Below are 18,631 nucleotides of genomic sequence, written 5' to 3' on the forward strand. Positions count from 1 at the left end.
AATATTTTATTTTTGCCTTACTTGTAGCGTTATATGTCAGCTTCGTGGCGAAGTGCCCATCATCTCGCTAATGGCCATTCTTATTGTGATGTACACATTTTAGTAAGACACTACGCAAAACTCAAAACGTTTGCAACGAAAATTAGGGGTCTCTATGCTTTTACGTCTGCTGCGTATAACACCATATGTTGCTGCGTATGAAATTTAGCTAACATGTTGAATTTTTCTTTAGACTTGGGAGGAGGTCTCTATCTGCCTCTGATCTCGAGAAAATGGAACCTATGTAGCACGCTCACTTCCAATCTCACGCCCGCGAGAATGAAATACTCGCAACATCTCTCATATCTCCTAAACCGCTCGAGACATCGAAACGAAAGTTTGGCGAATGATAGCACACAAGGAGGAGAGCATTTTGCCAATTCGTAAACACACGGAACTTTCTTATAACAGTACTTTCTTATAACAGAACTTATACTTCCCGTTTTATTTTATTTTTTACTCCAGTGACTGTAATTTTTTAAGAATTATCGACAGCTAGCGAAGCAAGAGATTCCTAGTATGAAAATAAACATGAAATTTCTTCTCTTATGTTACTGCAAACCGACACTATGACGTTTCTCGTAAGCTACTGAGCTCTGTTATTGCCAATTACTTGTTTAATGAGGCACTCCGTTTCAGAATTCTGTCGCAATAGCTGCTGTGAGATGAATTTGGCAAATTACACTGTGACAAAGGAAGTACAATTAACCCTGTCACCCTCATAAACGGTGATGCTTCTTCGAATGAGAAACGGTTAACCACTAACACAAAAATAGAGTGCCAATTCTGTTGAAATTTTGGTGGAATCCCCGTAACCCATCGTATTTATAACACTGAGCGACTGGATTGGAAAGTTACCAAAGGATTTTATTCCTTCTCCTGATCTGAGCAGTATTAAAATAATGACGAGCGTTCCTTCAGGGGGAATGATAGGCACATGCCAGGTACTGGTTACTCACCTACGGCTTGACAAACTGACAATGTGTGATCACGAATAAAATAGTTGTTATTGAGAAAAATAAACAACTGATCTGTCGCACAATAGAATGGTCAGTGTATTGTCAGCAGCGGAGGATAACGCGCGCGACAGGAATGCAGAAGCCAGCCATGTGCGCCTTGTGAGATGGAGTTCGAAAAACATTGCCATGAAAGTAGATCTGCCTTTGTCAGCAGTACATTTCAACAAATTAAATATATCTAATCATGACACTCTTTTAGGATATTCCTACTTCCGTAATAATACCGACCATTTTCTTCATTTGTGTAGCTTGTTGCATAATTAGTTTATTAATGCTGATAATGTACATGTAACAATTGAAATGCTTTTTCTCATCACGGCGAACCAATTAAAACATTTTTATTTGTGACTGCTTTTCGACTGTTTCTAGCTTGTAGTGAAAATATGATATTCACATGCATGTAGTACAGTGTGTCGTATTACATTATTACATCCATATCCAAGTAATCGCAGTGAGACTTCTATACTTCAGATCTTAGACGCTTTTTACCAGGAGAGTACCCCTTTCCAAATTTTTGTAACAGATCGTGCAGATACGCCAGCATACTAGGCAGCGAGAAGATAACCTTGTTTTACTTTCCTGCCTTGCTTCTTAATCACATGATTTTATAATATCCTTGCTTCCTTATTCACCACTCTCTGTCCCTTCTTACTATCTGAAAACATCGCGGAGGCATATAATAAATCCCAGCGGCCAATGGCTCACCAGTTACTGAAGTATGCATTTTTCTTGACAGAAGAAAAACCAAAGAAAACAATACAGATATAGATAACAGAAAAGTATAATGTACTAACGAAGAAAGCTGGAGCGTTTAATTGGCGAAAAACGAAACACTACCCAAAGGCAATAAAATTCAGTATACAGTAAGGCAATATTTATCGTATGGGCAATACTACCACTGCTCATATGCGCCGTGCCGATGTGAGCGTATGGCCGGACTACTTTTCTGCTCGCCGCCTAGATCGCTTGGCTAATCCAGCGCGGCTTATCGATCTTTTCTTTTGTTATGTTGATACACATGTCCCGAACATATGTTCACAGTTTCAAGTGTACAGCGTACTTCGTTTGTTTTTGACAGATAGAAAGGATGGACTGTTTTAGTGTGTTCGGCGATTTTCGATTTTTATAAAAAATAGAGCAAAGAATCTGCATCGAATTTTGTTTGAAAAATGGAAACAAGTGCTCTAAAACACTTGCAATGTTGACAGTAGCATACGGTGAGTCTGCTTTAAGTAAAAAAAATGTTTACAAGTGGTACAAGCTCTTCCAACATGGCCGAGAGGATGCCAAAATACGAACCTCGTCCTGGGAACCCCAGCTGTGAAGAAAATTGTTTTGGAAAATCGTCGAATTCCCATAAGAGAAGTTGGTGAGGGTGTTGCCATATCGGTCGGCTCGTGGCATGCAATATTTTCCGATGTTTTGGGCATGAGACTTGTGTCAGCGAAGTTTGTTCCAAAACTTCTCTATTTTGATCAGAAGAACCGTCGCATGAGCATCGCTCAGGAGCTCTTGAATGATGTCACTGATGATGGGTTTACGGTTATGACGTCGAAACCAAAGCCTAATCGTCCCAATGGAAGCAACCAAGCGAGCTGAGGGCGATAAAAGCATGCCAACTTCGATCAAATTTCAAAGTTTTACTCACTTTTTTTTTCAATTATCGTGGCGTAGTGCATCATGAATGTATGCCTCTAGGTCGTACGGTCAGTAAGGAGTATTACCTTGACGTTATGCGTCGTTTGCGAGAAGCAATACCCAATAAAACGGCCGGAATTGTGGAAAAACAATTCATGGCTTTTGTATCACGACAATGCACCTGCACATTTACCGTTGCTTGTGAGAGATTTTTTGGTCAAAAACAATACGACGATCGTGCCTCAGCCACCATATACACCGAATTTGGCCCCCTGCGACTTTTTCCTGTTCCCAAAACTGATGAGACCTATAAAAGGACGAAGATTTTCAACGACTGAGGAAATAAAAACATCGTCGCTGTAAGTACTCAAGACTGTACCAAAAAGTGCTTATGAGAAGTGCTTCGAGGATTGGAAGAAACATTGGCGCAAGTGTATTCTATCTGGGGGGGGGGGGGGGGGGGGAATTACTTTGAAGGGAACAACATGAATATTGATGAATAAATAAATATTTTTCATAAAAAATATAAAGTCATCTTACTTTTTAAACACACTTCGTATGGGGTGTTTCCGTAAGAGCGTGTAAAAATGTAACAGAACATAGAATTTGATACACTAAACAATTTGAAGCGGAGAACCTGGCGTCGGAGAAGCCAGCTTAAGGAGATAATAGGAGTAAAATCACAACAATGTGTACCTTTTTGTTTACATTAGTGACAGTTAGCCGCAAACACCATCCTTGACTCGATGAACGTACCATTTGTACTGCATGTTACAAAATGTGCCGAAACTGATGGCTATCAATCTCAATGCAAGCAAGACATCGACGAACAAGATTCTGACGCACCCTGACAAATATTCCTGGTGTGTTTCGAATCACATTACAGGCAGCTACAATTCTGGCAAGTAATTCCATCTCCGTATCCAATGGGGGTCTCATATACAAGCGACTTTAGATGTCCCCATAGGAAATAACCGAGGGGATTCATGTGAGGTGGCCTCACAGGCCATGGAATAGGACCTCACCTTCCAATCCAGCGTCCAGGAAGTACGGCATTGAGGTGACTGCGGACATTCGCACTGAACTGAGGCGGTGCACCGTCATGTTATTGATTCATATCACGTTCTGTCTTGGGAGAACGAAAATACGATACAACAGAGCCACATTATGGACAAGTAAAGTAAACAAATCTGCATCATGACTGCCTGGTAATCAGGCTCGTCCTCCTTGTCTCCTTGCAGGAAATAAAGAATGTACATGTAAAAAAACAGCACAGTACTGTAAACTTGTACGCATATTCGTTGTAAATAAGCTGGAAAACAGTAGTGAACAACGCGGTAGACAAGTTTATTTTCATATCTCCTTAAGCTGGCTTCATCGACCCAGTTTCCCTATCTCAAATTGTTCAGTGGATCATTCTCTATGTCCTGTTACAATTTTTCTCGCTATAACGGAGACTTCCCTTATACAGCCGCCCGTTGATGGGCGACTGTCGCTGTAAAGCTAACCAGTGAATTTGGTAACGGACGGATCCGCTACAGTCAACTAATGTCGAACCACAGACCCCTACAAAGCAACCGTGCATTTCTCTACTGGATAGGTAGATTTCGTCTGCCTAGACTTCAGAAATGTTATAATTACTTGGTGCAGGGAGTGGGAACGTCAAGTCACAAAATAAAGAAAAAACCTATCACAAATTTTCTCTTATTCCCAGAGGTATTGACAAAATGATTTAGATAATATATCTCTATGGTACAAAAAGAGGAAACTGCCTCTAAATCATGAAAACTGTGAATTCATTCACGTGAACACCAAAAACAATCCGCTAAATTTCTGTTACACGATAAATCATACGAATCTAAAGGCTATAAACTCAACTCAATACTTAGGGATTACAATAACGAATAACTTAAACTGAAACGATGACACAGATAATGTTGGAGAAAAGCAGAACATAGATTGCGATTTATTGGCAGAACTATTAGAAAATGTATCGGGTTTACTAAGGAGACTGTTTACACTACGCTTGTCTGCCCTCTTCTGGATTATTGCTGTGTCGTGTAGCATCCATATCAGACAGGATTGACGGAAGACATCGAAAAAATTCAAAGAAAGGCAGCTTCGTTTTTTATTATCGCGAAATAGGGGAGAGGGTGCAACGGATATGACACACGAATTGGGGTGTCAGTCATTAAAGCAAAGGGGTTTTTCGCTGTGGCAGGACCTTCTCATAAAATTTCAATCACCAACTTTCTCCCCAGTGTATGGAATGTTTAGGTGGCGCCACCTACATAAGGAGAAATTATCATAATAATAAAATAATAGAAATCAGGAGTCGCACGGAAAGATTTAAGCGTTTGTTTCTCCCGCGTGCTGCTTGAGTGGAACGATAGAGAAGTAGCTTATACGTGGTTCGATGAACCCTCTGCCAGGCATTTAATTGTGAATTGCAAGCTAATCGTTTAGGTGTAGATAGATACAAACGAAATTCGGCACAGGTTAAGAAAGGATAAGCCATATGATTTTTAAAAAGAATACAGTTACACGTTCCATAAAATTAAGAAATAAAAAGTGTTCAAAAGAATATCCGTAGTAAACGCGCCGACCAATACGCGAGAGCTCATCCGCAGCCTGCTTGTACTTGTGCAGTTAGGAAAAGCCACACTTCCTGCCACAGGAGAGAGCGGGGCTACACAAATATTGTACGTGATTACACAAACAGAAATACACCCAGTTCATTTCCAACGGAAATGAAATTTCGCGCCGAAAATAATTACAGCGTAAACAAAATCTGGCACAGTACTAACGACGTAAACCATTACGCATATTAGAAATTAAATATTCACGAAAGAATTCATGCCAAAGGGAGACTGGGCCCGCAGAATTTCTCTAAGAACGTCCGACGTTATCTGAATGACACGATTCCAGGGCGTTGGATTGGAAGAGCAGGAACAGAAGATGAACTTTACCGTCGTTGTCCTCCCAGGTCTCCAGACCTCACACCTTGTGAGTTTTATCTGTGGGGCTGCCTTTTATTCCCCATATGACTGACACTCTTGAAAGTCTTCGACGTCGCAGTGATGAAGCTGTGAACTCGACCAGCTGCTTGGTGTGTGGCAGGAAATGAGCCATCGTTTTGATATTTGTCGTGTAACACATGCTGCTCACATTGAATGTATAAAAATTTGAACTTTTGTCTTTCCATAAACTTCGGAATTGTGTTTCTACCTTTTGTAGTTTGGAAGCAATACATGTTTGAAATCTGTTCCTTCTTTTTCAATTGCCATATGTATTCTTTATCATTATATATGAAAATTGTATACAAAGCAATGTGCTGTTTTTTTTTCTTTCTTTCAGTCGTTTTTCACAGGAATCAAGAAAAGTTGTACTTAGAGCTTATCAGCTTATGATTAGAATACTAAGACGGAGTCTGAATTTGCACTTACTTTCAGAGAGAGGGGGGGGGGGGGGGGGGGGAGGAATAGATGGACAGAAATGAGGTGGCGGAGAAGGAAATGGGCAGAAGGAGGGGGAAGAGGTGAAGGACAGAGAGAGAGAGAGAGAGAGGGGGGGGGGAACAAGATTAGGACATATATATCCAATTCCCATACATATTTAACAATTGCAAACCATTTCCGAGTTCTCTAGTAAATAATAAATAGGGTAGAAAATTCTAAATTCTTAGGTGTGCATTTTCATGGAAACTTAAATTGGAAAAACCAAGTAGTTGATCTGCTAAAATATTTGGGTTCGGCTACTGTTGGTCTAAGAATAATTGCAAACTTTGGGAATATAGAAGTCAGTAAGTTAACATTATTTGCGTATTTTCATTCACTGTGTATTATGTGATAAAATTCTGGAGTAATTCTTCACTTAGGCAAAATGTATTCATTGCACAAGAGAAACTAATTAGAAATACGAGTGAGGTTCACATCTTGCAGGCCTTTTTTAAGCAGCTAGGAGTATTAACTACTGTCTCACAGTACATTTATTCTCATATGAAATTTGTTATTAACTATCCATGTCAGTGTGAGAAAACAGAGATATTTACAGGCGCAACACTAGAGGAAATAATGATCTGCATTACCCTTTAATGACTCTAAGTTTGCTATAGAGAAGGGTGACCATTTATGCATTGAAATAAAATTTCTCGCTAATGACGGAAGTGTCTTCGAACATAGATTAAAGATGGTTCTTCTTAACAACTCCTCCTACACCATACAACAGTTTTTGAACAGAAGTAGTTACTCATTTATACGAAATAAGCCTGTAAATAGTCAGCACGCAGGCATATAAATATTTCTGAATATACATGTGTCTTGTTCCGTTGATACGTTTCATGCCATGATGTTTATAGTGAATGTTATCTACGGAACAAGCAACTCGCTATACAGCTGACTGTCTCGCACACAGCACTTCACTGCTGTGACTTGCGTCATCGTTGAAGGGTCACATGACCTCTTGTTGCCAGTTCCATATCATTTACAGCTGCCTCTAGGGATCAGTGAGCACTTTTACACGTTAACTAACATTTTCTTCCCTCAGTTTATTTGACAAGGTTTATTACGTCTGATTTACACTGAAGAGCCAAAGAAACTTGTACACCTGCCTAATATCGTGTAGGGCCCCCGCGGGCACGCTGAAGTGCCGCAACACGACGTGGCATGGACTCGACAAATGTCTTGAAGTAGTGCTGGAGGAAATTGCCACCATGAATCCTGCAGGGCCGTCCATAAATCCTTAAGAGTACGAGGGGCTGTAGCTCTCTTCTGAACACCACGCTGCAAGACATCCCGGATATGCTCAATCATGTTCATGTCTGGGAAGTTTGGTGATCAGTGGAATTGCTTAAACTCAGAAGAGTGTTCCTGGAACCACTCTGTAGCAATTCTGGAATTGCCCAAGTTCGGCGGAAAACACAATGGATATGAACGGATGCAGGTGATCACACAGGGTGCTTACGTATGTGTCACCCGTCAGAGTCGTATCTAGACGTGTCAGGGGCCCCATATCACTCTAACTGTACACGTGCCACACCATTACAGAGCCTCCACCAGCTTGAACAGTCCCCTGCTGACATGCAGGGTCCATGGATTCATGAGGTTGTCTCCATACCCGTACATGTCCATTCGCTCGATATAATTTGAAACGAGACTCATCCGACCAGGCAACATGTTTCCAGTCATCAACAGTCCAATGTCGGTATTTCCGGGCCCAGGCGAGGCATAAAGCTTTGTGTCGTGCCGTCATCGAGGACACACGAGTGGGCCTTCGGCTCCGAAAGCCCATATCGACGATGTTTCGTTGAAAGATTCACACGCTACACTTGTTGATGGCCCAGCACTGAAATCTGCAGCAATTTGCGGAAGGGTTGCATTTCCGTTACGTTGAACGATTCTGTTCAGTCGTCGTTGGTCTCGTAGTTGCAGGATCTTTTTTCGGCTGCAGCGAAGTCGGAGATTTGCTGTTTTACCGGATTCCTGATACTCACGGTACACTCGTGAAATGATCATACGGTAAAGTCACCACTTCATCACTACCTCGAAGATGCTGTGTCCCATCGTTCGTGCGCCGACTATAGCAGCACGTCCAAACTCACTTAAATCCTGATAACCTGCCATTGTAACGGCTGCAACCAATCTAACAGATGCGTCAGACACTTGTTGTCTTATATAGGCGTTGTCGACCGCAGTGCCGTATTCTGCTTCTTTACATCTCTGTATTTGAATACGCATGTCTATACCAGTTTCTTTGGCGCTTCAGTGAATGTATTATGCTTCTGATGTTCTGAGGCACTTCGTGTGTCATTGAAGGGAAAGGTGTTTGTCGGACCGATTAGCTGCGTTGCTGTCGGACTTCTAGCAATGGACGCCTCTCGGCCACCTCGTTGAACAATTTGTGTGACGATGTACTGCGGGCTTGCGTTCCTCCCTAAAGCAGGCGCCGTGCACTGTGTGTTTCGAGCAGAACTTCCGGAATTACAGGCTGCCTGCTATCTGCCGGACTGGTGAAACACTCTGACCGCTGCTTGATAAATTAAAGTACTCTTCACTGATAAAAGCATTCTGATGCCATTACCGACAAGTTCTCTTACAAGGTCATTTCGTTCATTATCGACAAGGCGTTGTGGACGAGGTCATTTCGTTCATTCCTTGACTGTTACAGTTTGTCAAAACAACCTTTCTAGTCAGTCATTTTCCATTCTTTTGGACGCTTGATAGCCACTAATCTATGAGCAGAGTGAGAGAGCATAAATATTTTTTGTTACGTGATTTAAGCGAACTAAGCGCCGGATCCCTCGCTTTACCTAAGATGGAGCCTCAGTTTCTGTTGAATTCTCAGTCCGTCACTTCAGTATAGATTACCTCCTCTATGACAATGTCCGAAAAGTTCATCGCCTGGACGACGACACTGGTTGCCCCGTATTTCAGTTCATACTCGCAGATGAGACAGCATACAGTGACAATCAACTTACTTCGCTACAAGTCACATTCGTGTGGTATGCGGCGTACACCCGTTTTTTTAGTCCTAGCTTGTCTTTCACACAACACTCTACGACTATTGAATGAAGACGTGTGACGAGGACCTCCCGTCGGGTAGACCGCTCGCCTGGTGCAAGTCTTTCGATTTGACGCCACTTCGGCGACTTGCGCGTCGATGGGGATGAAATGATGATGATTAGGACAACACAACACCCAGTCCCTGAGCGGAGAAAATCTCCGACCCAGCCGGGAATCGAACCCGGGCCCTTAGGATTGGCAGTCTATCGCGCTGACCACTCAGCTAGCGAGGGCGGACTCTAGGACTATTAGTTTCATTGGAGTGACCGATATACATAAAAAAACTTCGAAGTATTTTCTCGATCTTCCCAGATATGGCGCCATTGTGTGGAATCTATACCTAAGAGGCCATATGAATGAAATTTATGGTAATAAAAATACATTTCTGTTGCTGGGGCGAATAATCTTTTTATATGATGTTGTTTGTAAATGCTACATTCGAGTGCACATATTATAGTTAGCAAATGTGATTGATGTAAATTAGCTTTTCAAGTGGTTCTATACAAAAATTCCATCAACAATGTAGCTAATCACTGTGATCGAAACAGTTGCACTTCAACATACTGCATTATTTAATCTTGGCCATATACTGGAATATCAAGGACGTTTAACATGAAGCATGAATCCTACAAACACAATACCCAGAACATAAAACTGAGTATGTGAGTCGCATCTAGTACATACCATTATACTGTGTTCATTGTTTTTGAGAGCCACTGTATTTAGATTTTCATTCTGTTTCAGTTTCTGGTTGCCCCACAAGAACGTTCTTGTGGCGCATCCAGAAATTGAAACCTCTCGTGGCAAAGAAAAAACGTCCTGAGTTGCAAGTATTAAGCCTCAGTCTATGAAAACAATAAATTAATAAATATCATATATGGGATAAAAAGTAATGTGAAGAGTTAGTCTTCCATCTCCATGTGTTTTTAATATATACATTCAAAAAGTGATACAAATTATGAAACTCAAAACTGACAGACTTAAATTCAGTAGCACTCGATAATGGGAGAACGTAGTCCCGAAACGTGTCGTGACAAATGATTCACACGTTTTACGACTGATGCGTAAAATTCTCACTGCTGAGATAAGAGATTTTCGTAAGATGGCTGATGGCAACACAACAGATAAGATTTAAATTTGACAGTGAAAAAGATTCAGTGTATCAGATTTAGATAGAAAAGGACGTGAAAAAGTGAAGTTAATAAAATGTGGAGCCGGCCGCTGTGGCCGAATGGTTCTAGGCGCTTCAGACCGGAACCGCGCTGCTGCTACGGTCGCAGGTTCGAATCCTGCCTCGGGCATGGATGTGTGTGATGTCCTTAGGTTAGTTAGGTTTAAGTAGTTCTAAGTCCAGGGGACTGATGACATTAGATGTTAAGTCTCATAGTGCTTAGAGCCAATAAAATGTATCAACGAACTGGAAGTAAATAAGAAGAAAACTGAAGTAATAATTATCATAGAAAAATAATGAAGAGAACAACATGGGATACTAAGCCAGATCTGCTATCTCAGTAGTAAAATTACGGAAGGCAGGTCATGTTTAATATCAGTGAAAGGAACAATAGTATCAGCAAAACACTTATTTATGGCTCTTGTATTGTTGTTGTGATCTTCAGCCCAAAATTGTGTTTGATGCAGCTCTCCTCGCTAATATGTCCTGTGCAGGCCTCTTCATCTCTGCCCAACTACTACTACTTTTTATATCCTTTCTGCTATCGAAAATTATTTTATTCCCCAGACAGCAAACCTCGTCTTGTACTTTTAGAGTCTCATTTCGTAACACACTGAAGCGCCAAAGAAACTGGTATAGGCCTGCGTATTCAAATACAGAGATTTGTAAACAGGCAGAATACGGCGCTGCGGTCAGCAACGCCTGTATAACACAACAAGTGTCAGACGCAGTTGTTAGATCGGTTACTGCTGCTACAATGTCAGGTTATCAGGATTTAAGTGAATTTGAACGTGGTGTTATAGTCGGCGCACGAGCGATGGGACACAGCATCTCCGAGATAGCGATGAAGTGGGGATTTTTCCGAACGCCCATTTCACGACTGTACCATGAATATCAGGAATCCGGTTGTAACCTTCCCCCCTCTTATAGACCTTAATGACAGTGAAAAATTAAACCGCGTGGACCTAATGGAAATTTGGGAAAACCAATCGTCACCGAAGTTAATTTGTCGGTAAAGAGGGAGGAAAGGGTTACATCTAAATGAAAGGAAAAATGCAAATGAAATTGGTGAAAATTAATTTTGAGAAACGGGTAAAATTAATAAAGGAAGTAAATGTGCGGTAGTTACATTAACAATTAATTGGCGTTAATTAGATATTTGAGATTTGGGGAAAATTACGGTCGCCAGTTCTATGGACAACTACTACAATAACTGAAAATGAAAGATTAATGCACATATAATTAGCACTAAAAGCGTGGCAACTGAAGGTTGACACGTGCTGCGTGAAAATTGAATGTTTGTCAGAAGTAATAAATTTCGCTACACTCTGACTTTATTTAGCAAAAGAATTAATAAAACCGGAAAATTGAAAGTTAATTTAGTGACTGAAATTAATAGTGAACTTTGTTTCTGAAGCACTACGAAATTCAATAATATAAGGTTAGTCTTGGGCTACCTCAACAATCATTTCAAAAGCTACTTGAATCTACGCAATTTAGAAATAAGAGATTTAACTTTGAACTTGAATTAAATGATTCTGAACAATTAACAATAGTAAAATTTAGTACGTACCAAGCTCAGCTGCAGTCACAGGTAAGCTAAAATATAGCAACAAAACTCGCACTATTAATTTCTGCTTGTGTAATCTAAATATTGTAGACAGCTATGAATACTTTAACTGAACTTTGAAATTAAAGCAGTGAAATGGAATGATATTACTTTAATGCTGGCGTATGAATTTCAACGACACTCGGGTTCATTCCAGAAAAGGAAGGGACCCTGCTTGGTAATGCAATTGGGACAATGAGCAACAAAGGTTCATGCTAAGTTGCTGTATTTTTGTGATGCAACAGTTTGAAAAGCTGAGGCCTGCCATAGGTTCTAAGCACTATGGGACTTAACATCTGAGGTCATCAGTCCCTTAGACATAGAAACTACTTAAACCTAACTAACCTAAGGACATCACACATATCCATGCCTGAAGCAGGATTCGAACCTGCGACCGCAGCAGGCGCGCGGTTCCTGACTGAAGCGCCTAGGACCGCTCGGCCACAGCGGCCAGCGGTCTGCCATACAGTTCTATAACTTTACGTGCTTTTAGTCTTCCTTGTTGGTTGATTGAAGGTTTGCAGTCGTCGATCGGGGAGGTGGCGACAGTCACTCATTGTCGGCCGTCGCTGTTGCAGAAGCTGGATGTTGGCGCGCCCTCTTTTCGACACGGTCACCAGGCGAAACGGGCTCTCGATGTGCGCCAGCTAATGCTTCCCGTCCGCGACACCGTGTCAGAAACTATCATAGCAAGTCGAGCGCAATTACATGCTGCCAAACCCCGAAAGCGCGGCAACTCGCGGGAGCATCACACAACACACCTGCTCCACTCGCTACTCCAGCCAGACTCTCTCTCTCTGCCCTCGCTCCACACGGCAGAGTTAACACTACCAAAGATCCTAAACACTTTGGTTCGCCACACGACCTATCAATGTAATCGTTCGATAGCATAGTTTTCCCTAGGCCAGACTCAGCGTAAAAATACAAACAATATTTACAAAACAAACCAAAAATACATCGACATTGTCAAACAATTACAATATATAAAGACACAGAAGTGTCATATCTTCAGCTAACAAAATAAGGAAAAAATTTATAGTACAATAGATGGAAATAGGAGAATATGCATTTCCGGCGTTACACGGTAAAACATCAAATCTTCGACATCGCTGCTGCCAGAAAAAGATCCTGCAAGGACAGGACCAACGATGACTGAAGAGAATCGTTCAACGTGACAGAAGTGCAACCCTTCCGCAAATTGCTGCAGATTTCAGTGCTGGGCCATCAACAAGTGTTAGCGTGTGAACCATTCAACGAAACATCATCGATATGGGCTTTCAGATCCATAGGCCCACTCGTGTACTCATGACGACTGCACGACTGCCTGAGCCCGGCAGCACCGACATTGGACTGTTGACGACTGGAAACATGTTGCCTGGTCGGACTAGTCTCGTTTGAAATTGTACCGAGAAGATGGATGTTTACAGCTACGGAGACAACCACATGAATACATGGACCCTGCATGTCAACAGGGGACTCTTCAAGCCGGTGGAGGCTCTGTAATGGTGTGGGGCGTCTGCAATTGGAGTGATATCGGACCCCTGATACGTATAGATACGACTCTGACAGGTAACACTTACGTAAGCTTCCTGCCTGATCTCCTGCATCCATTCATGTCGATGGTGCTTTCAGACGGACTTGGGCAATTCCAGCAGGACAATGCGGCACTCCACACGTCCAGAATTACTACAGAGTGGCTCCAGGAACACTCTTCTGAGTTTAAACACTTCCGCTGGTCACCAAACTCCCCAGACACCAACATTATTGAGCATATCTGGGATGCCTTGGCTCTTCAGTGCATAATTCCCTCAACATGGTCTGATGTAATTCGACTATTTTCCATTACCCTTGTTTTTGTTTTCTTGCTATCAAGTTCTATCCTCTTTAGAGGACGCTTTCGATTCCATTCAAGTAGTTTGACGTATCTGAAAGAGTTACGACGGCATCAGCAAACCACAATATTTTCATTTCTTGTAGCTGATCTTTAATTCTCTCATCTAACTTGTTGCTTTCCCTCGCTGATTTCTGCATACAGGGTCGACGAGAACTCCACCGACAGACGTTGTTCAGTGATACCTTACGAGTATTTTGTGACAAGGTGTAAGACCTATTTTCGACCTATTTTGTATATGTATCGATGTGTCTATATCAATTTATAGTGTTTCTTATGTAGGTTGTTGTATCTGTCATGGAAATTCTTTGATTATGTGAACATATTTCACTTATGTGAACTTTTTAACGATGTTGTTTGAATTATGCTTGTGAATTTAAGTAACTACTGGAATGATTGTTATATAATGTACTGTAAATGACTTGGTCCATAGTTAGGGAACGTAGGGTTGAACGTAAAGGATGTGGGCAAGCCCCGCAGATACGAAAGTCGCCTGGCAGAGTGGAAAAGTGTGTTTGGCGCGCAAGTGGCAACTCGTCCTTCGTGACAGGTAAGGAGTCTGGGCTGAGCAGTGCTGTGGCTAACATCTTACCAGCAGTAGCGGATCATTGTGGCGCATTTTCTCGGAGTTTTGAGGCCAAAAGAGCTTAAGAGCGGTATTTATGGACCTCGGATGCTGCATTTGGTGATACTACTATCATGGCATGTTTTTTGGCGCTAGAAAAATATTATTCCTACGCCAAGAAGATCTCTAACAGGGCGAGGCCAACAGTACTGTCATGACTGCATCGCCACCACGTTAACAGCCACTTCAAATTACGCTACCAGTACCATCAGACTTCCACTAAATTGTTTATATTTGGCACTCCGTAAATGGACCAACTATCTGTGAAATTTGGTTGACTGTATTAATAATCGTGGTGTTGCTAAAAACTCTGTCTTATACCGTGATTATCCCAAATCACAAACCTGGACAGGAACCCCAATCTAGTGAAAAAAATGGTTCAAATGGCTCTGAGCACTATGGGACTAAACATCTGTGGTCATCAGTCCCCTAGAACTTAGAACTACTTAAACCTAACTAACCTAAGGACATCACACACATCCATGCCCGAGACAGGATTCGAACCTGCGACCGTAGCAGTCGCGCGGTTCCGGACTGAGCGCCTAGAACCGCTAGACCACCGCGGCCGGCCCCAATCTAGTGAATTTAATTCCGAGTGTCCTAATTTATTGTGGAAAGACTTATTCGGCAGATGTAAAAACAGTTCTGATTGCTTTTAAGCCTGTGGAGTGATAGCACTTAAAGTTCAGTTTTAAGGTTTGAGAAATTCTCCACTTCCAATGCGTTTTTAGACCAATCTGCAGTCATTTCCTTAAATAATTTATCTCACTTGAAAAGCCGCCTGAAAATAGTTCAGTTAATCTGTAATGAAAAAGATTATGAATTGTTACATTTATGCTGTTTGATCAGAATTACAAAGTTTTATCAGTGTTCATTTTGTGAGTAAGTGGTTGAACTTGTATTTAATGTTGTGTTGGCAGTTGCACAGCCCACTATATTTTGAGTAGGTTAAAAGACTGCTTATCAAACCACATTTGTTATTTAAAGATTTATAGTTTGTTGTGCTTTACATAATTAATAATGAAGCAAAGCAAAGGCTCCATGAGAGCCATTGCAGTTAGGTTTGCATTCTGTTTAACTGCTTCAAACCGAGTTTAAGAAAGAAATATTTACTTTGCTATCTATTCTAATGCAAGCTGCTTAATGCACAGGCATAGAGACCCTTTACTAAGCAATGAAGTTACAGAGTATGATCATTAACAAACCCCCTAATTGCCGGCCGCCGTCGCCGAGCGGGTCTAGGCGCTTCCGTCCGGAACTGCGCGACTGCTACGGTCGCAGGTTCGAATCCTGCCTTGGGCATGGATGTGTGTGATGTCCTTAGTTTAGTTAGGTGCAAGTAGTTCTAAGTTGTAGGGGGCTGATGCCCTCAGATGTTAAGTCCCATACTGCTCAGAGCCATTTTTGAAGACCCCCTGATTTAAAGCAGAATCATTTCATGCTTTTCCCTGTTTAGTGCTGCTACTGGTTTCATATGTTGCGGTGATTGGTTCTTTAACTGCTGCATCTAGTTCATTTAAAGTACCTGTTGCTGAGAAGCATATATTACTGTTTGCTATTTCATTGACCATTTGTTTGTCTGACTTCCAAGTCAGCAGTACATTTATCTGAAATGTTAGGTTACTGTTAATTAATCGAAACCCTCAGCTGCCAACAGGTGTTGTAGAAACACCTCAATGGGGACAGCTGAAAATGTGTGCCCCGACTGGGACTCGAACCCGGGATCTCCTGCTTACATGGCAGACGCTCTATCCATCTGAGCCACCGAGGGCACAGAGGATAGCGCGACTGCAGGAACTTATCCCTTGCACGCTTTCCGTGAGACCTACATTTCCAACTGGCTGGCTGTTCCCAACTGGAACAGAAGGGAGAACCGATAGAGGTACTCAAAGTACCCTCCGCCACACACCGTCGGGTGGCTTGCGGAGTACGTATGTAGATGTAGATGTAAATGTAAATGTATCATATGCGCCCGACTGGAGACAGATTTGGTGACCGAGCAGACCAAGGGACATGTCGACACTCTGTAGAACATCTAACGTTATCCTGTTGGAAAATAATCCCTGGAATGCTGTTCATCAGTCACAGCGCAACGGGTCGAATCACCAGACTGGCCTACAAATTTGCATTTAGGGTGCGCGGGATAGCCACGAGAGTGCTCCTGCTCTTGCGAAATCGCACCTCAGACCACGACTCCAGGTGTAGATCAAGTCTGTCTAGCACGAAGAAAGGCTGGTTGCAGGCCCTCAACTGGTCTCTTTCTAATCAACACACGGCCATCACTGGCACTGAGGCAGAATCATATCTCACCAGAAAACACAACAGACCGCCCCCCATCCTCGAATGAGCTTTCGCCTGACACCACAGTAGTTGCAAATAGTGGTGGTTTGGCGCCAGTGAAATGCAATCTACAGGGCATGTGCTCCTAAGCTGTCCTTGAAGTAACCGATTTGTAACAGTTCGTTGTGTCACTGTGGTGTCAACTGCTGCTCAAACTGCTGTTGCAGACGCACTGCAATGGGCTAGATCCATTCGCCGAACACGATGGTCATCCCTCAAGGTAGTGCCACGTGACCATCCAGAGCCCGGTCTTCTTGCGACCGTACATTCCCGTGACCATCGTTGCCTGCAATCATCTACAGTTCCTGAGAAGTCTTCCTGCAGTAATGCAGAAGAGACGTCCAGCTTTGTCGTATCCCTATTGGTTGGTTGATTTAGGGGGAGGGGACCAAACAGCCAGGTCACTGGTCCGATTGGGGTAGGGAAGGACGGGGAGGAAAGTCGTCCGTCCCCTTCCAAAGGAACTATCCCGGAATTTGCCTGAAGCGATTTACGGAAACCACGGAAAACCAAAATCAGGGTGGCCGGATGTGTCGTCCTCGTAATCCATGTTACGCGACCTCGATCAAATTCAGTGAGGTGTTGATAATGGTGTCTTTGTCGCCTAAACAGTCATTCTTGACTAACTTCAACTCACCACGTCCAATCTGAAACGCAACTAAAGCCCACGATCGTTACAGCGTGCATTTAAAGCAAACTTGGTTTGCATCCTCATAGCGGCGTTAGTAACGCCACTCTCACGCGACTGGCGCGAAATTCGAATCGACATCTTTCAGATGTACAAACACGTCTACCAACTTTCGTTTATGTCGCACGAGTTCTTCTACAAGGTGTAGAAGTATGAAACCGGAATTTCCCTATAGATGGTGCTAGCCGTTAGTGTAGGGCCCGTGAGACCGCGTCTGCAGCGCCATCTGCTTTGTGTAACGGCTGACGACGAATGTCAACATACAGTAACCCAAGTTCCATGCATCGGTATCTGTTTCAAGCCCGTAAACATGTCGAGTCTTGTGCCTACCAACTACGATTTGCGGACAGCATTTGTTTTCTATATAATCATTTGAAGAAAACTGCTGCAGAATCACATAGAATGCCTGACGAAGCTCTCGATGAACATGCTCCTGGGAAAACACAGTGTTTCGAGTGGTTCAAAAATTCAAAAGTGGTGATTCTGGCGTGAGAAACGACGAGCTCGGAAAATCACCGAAAAAGTTCGAGGACAACGAACTGCATGCTTTATTGGAGGAAGATGATACTCATACTCAATAGGAACTCGTGGAATAATTGAATGTGACGCAGAGAGCGACTTCTCTTCGGTTGAAAGCTATGGGAAAGGTCCAGAAAGTGGGAAAATGGGTTCCGCATGAACTGAATGAAAGACAGCAACCAAATCGAAAGACCACTTGTGAAATGCTGCTCGCCAGATACAAAAGAAAGTCGTTTCTCCATCGTATAGTGACAGGCGATGAAAAATGGATATATTTTGAGAATCCTAAGCGTCGTAAATCGTGGGTGAATCCAGACAGACCATCAACATTCACTATAAGATCGAATTGCTGTGGAAAGATGACAATGCTCTGTGTTCGGCGGGATCAGAAGGGTGTTAACTATTACGAGCTGCTAAAGCCTGGCAAAACCGTTGACACTCATCGCTACCAACAGGAAATTATCGATTTCAATAGAGCATTACGTGAAAAACGACCGGAATATGGAAAAAGCCAACAGGAAGTCATATTTCT

At 42.5% G+C, this 18,631-nt stretch overlaps 1 non-coding gene across 1 annotated transcript; it reads right to left on the reverse strand.

The window, feature by feature from the left end:
- Window positions 1-16,249: 16,249 nt before the first annotated feature.
- Window positions 16,250-16,324, reverse strand: Trnat-ugu. Its single transcript has one exon. It is a non-coding gene; the product is annotated as a tRNA-Thr (tRNA).
- Between the last annotated feature and the right edge of the window lie 2,307 nt (window positions 16,325-18,631).

This window comes from Schistocerca americana, chromosome 3, assembly GCF_021461395.2.
Source record: "Schistocerca americana isolate TAMUIC-IGC-003095 chromosome 3, iqSchAmer2.1, whole genome shotgun sequence".
In the NCBI taxonomy this organism is placed as follows: Eukaryota; Metazoa; Arthropoda; class Insecta; order Orthoptera; family Acrididae; genus Schistocerca; species Schistocerca americana.